This window comes from Pteropus medius, unplaced genomic scaffold (genome assembly GCF_902729225.1).
Source record: "Pteropus medius unplaced genomic scaffold, Ma_sr-lr_union100, whole genome shotgun sequence".
Classification (NCBI taxonomy): Eukaryota; Metazoa; Chordata; class Mammalia; order Chiroptera; family Pteropodidae; genus Pteropus; species Pteropus medius.
In genome coordinates, this window is record NW_024356249.1 from 12,031,909 (window position 1) to 12,034,823 (window position 2,915).

General features: G+C 46.8%; 1 pseudogene; it reads left to right on the forward strand.

The window, feature by feature from the left end:
• The first annotated feature begins 1,108 nt into the window (after window positions 1-1,108).
• LOC120601057 (5' exonuclease Apollo-like) lies at window positions 1,109-2,696 on the forward strand (annotated as a pseudogene).
• Window positions 2,697-2,915: the final 219 nt, after the last annotated feature.

The window sequence follows — 2,915 nt, forward strand, 5'->3', positions numbered from 1 at the left end:
GATCCACTTCCCCACACAGAAGCTGAAGAGAGGCTAGCCGTTCCTTTCCCCTCAGGTCCTATACGACCTGAGCATGACCAGTCAGGCGACCCTGTCTGATTCTTGAGGGAGTGAAGCAAAAGGAAGGGTTAATGAAGGATTTTTTTTATGGCCTCTGCAATAGATGGAAAGTCCACAGGGGTGTGGTGACAAGAGTTCAGAGTACTAGTTTCTGGCAACAAAAGAATGACTAGAAGTGATGCTGGCTGCAGAAGCAGCAATGGCCATTGGTGATTCCGTGTTGTCTCGGCTCCGCCTTGCTTGGTTCTTGCTATAGCCTGCATCTGGCCTTCGTGTAGATTCTGTGAGGTAGCCCCACAATTCCAACACACTCGTTTTCCACGTCAGACACACCAGAGTTCATTTTCTTATCTGTGGCTAATAGGGTCGCTATCATAAACCCATGAGAGATGCTGCTGCCAAATTCCTTGCCACTATCGGTCTCCTATCCCTCTTGTCTGTTGTCAGATCTTACCTTTTGTTTTATTCAGATTAAATCCCTTATCTATGTCACAACACCTGATACTATAGAGGTACTAAAATAGCAATTGTAAGAGGATAAATGAAAGGAATAAAAAGGGAGGAAGGAAAGAAAGGCTGGGAAGGAAAATGCAAGGAAGAGAGGAAGACAGGATCTTCCGTCTTCCCATTTCTGAGGCTAATCTTTCCATAAGAATCAGCAGCTCTGATCTAGAAGTTCCTGATTATTTTATGATCCTGTCTCATCCTTTATTGCTTTGTTATCTTAAATCTCTTTCCTGTGGTCCATATCCTGCCCACAAGAAACACTCAATCCTCTGTCTTGGCAAGTCCTGCGTGTGGGTGGGAATGGCTTTCCGCCAAAGGCTTCCATGATTGCGATTCCACCCCCATCTCTGCCACCTCCCATGAACACGATCAGTCTCTTCCCTTTTCTGCCCACTCTACTACTAATTCCTCTCTTGGACCGGCTTTCCCTTGGGGTCTCTGGCCCTGCCCCAGCGTGACTTCTTTTCAGTGCTGTTGTAAGAGGCTCACACAGGTACTCTATTCCCATGAAGATCTCATTGGTGCCTCCAGTCCCATCACCATGAACCGAGTCTCCAGCCCTTATATGCTAATCGTGGACTTTGGGGGCCTGCACCCAGCTGCTTCCGCAGGGCTCTTCTGTTTCTCATGCACTCAGACCACACTGTGGGGCTGTGTAGCACCTGAGCCTGGCCCCTTTACTGCATCCTGACCATGACTTTCCTCTTACATCATCATCTGCAGGTATCTATGCAGTGGATCTGAGCCCTGGCGGTAGTGAGAGCCATGTCCTGCCTGTAGATGAAGTTGAGTGAGAGACCACGACTGTAATCTTGATGGGTGCCAATCACTGCCCTGGCTTTGTCATGTTTCTCTTTAAAGGATACTTTGGAACCTGTGGGTGATTTTGGGGTGTATACCAATCTATGCAAAAGGAGCCAGCCCTGAAAAAGAGAAAGAGATCCATACCTTATACCTAGACAACACCAATTGCAACCCAGCTCTGGTTCTTTCTTCTCAAAAAGAAAATGCTGCCAGATTGTCAAGCTCATTTGAAAGCACCCACAACGTAGCGTAAAGATTGGACTCTATAGTCTGGGAAAAGAGTCACTATTGGAGTTTCATACCTAGATGATATTGAGTCCTCGATGCCTGGAGTCGATGCAGCTGTTGGGCTTGGCAGATGTGTTTGCAGCAGAGGAGAAGGCTGGCTGCATCCATGCCATGGACCATATGAATATCTACCATCCTGCCATGCTGCATTGGAACCAGACCCACGCTACCATTGCTGTGCTTCCCACGAGCAGGAAAATTCACAGTTCCCACCCCGCTATCCACATCATCCCTTACTTTGACCATGCCTCCTATTCTGAGCTTCATGCCTTTGTCACGAAGCACTGCAGCCTTGCCAAGAGGTGCCCCTATCCAGTCAACAGCCCTATAGCGACTACTTTCAGGACAGCGTGAGCCCCAGGCTCTCTGCCCCTGATTCCAGACTCTGTGCAGCAGTTCATGAGTTCTCCTCTAGAAAACCAAGCATTCTCTGGCTATTGTTAAAAACGAGGTTAAAGAAGCCAAGAACTCATGGTGTCGTGTTTGAATCACTTGAGGAAAATGCTGATCAATCTCAAGTTGACAGTGACTCAAAGAAGGCCGAGAATGAGAACATTTCTGGAAACCTTCCCATCATCCTTTGTGGATCAAGAAGCAGTTGTTCCCAGACCAACCATTCTTTGCAAAGAATGGGATAGGGCTTTTCCTTTCTATGAGTCCAAGAAGATGGTGACCATACTGACTCCCCTCTTGGGTTTTTCAGTGCACTTAAGGTCTACAGATGAGGAATTTATCTCTCCAGAAACTTGGGAGGAAATCGAGGTAGAGTTTCACTTGATCCCCAAGGGAGACAATGATGGCTCAGCAGCCTCAGGGAACCAGAGCACCTGAATGAGCCAGGATTGGCCCCATTTTATAGCAGCGAGGCAATTCCTCTTCTAGCACTTAAATACCTTCTGACTCCAGGAAGTATAACTTTTTTCCAAGCAGGATTCTCTTCCACGGGCTTTGGCCAGCACGTGGAAAAATACCATGAATTCTTGCTGAAGTCCGGACAGGAGACTATGACCTCGTTTAATCTGATATTGCAGTATTGAAGATGGTGTCTAAAGGCTGGTGGGAAGAGTATATTTTGGGCCTTACTCTTCTGTCTTCATTGGATCCTTACCCTGGAGCAACACTTCTCAAAGTATGTTCATTGGAAGCCTAATGTCTATGGAATCCTGTGTTTATAGTTGACTATCTTTATGAAACACTTTTCATTATAACCCTTCACAGTCTGAGCCCATTTAAGGTTCTAAGGAGGCCTGCAATAA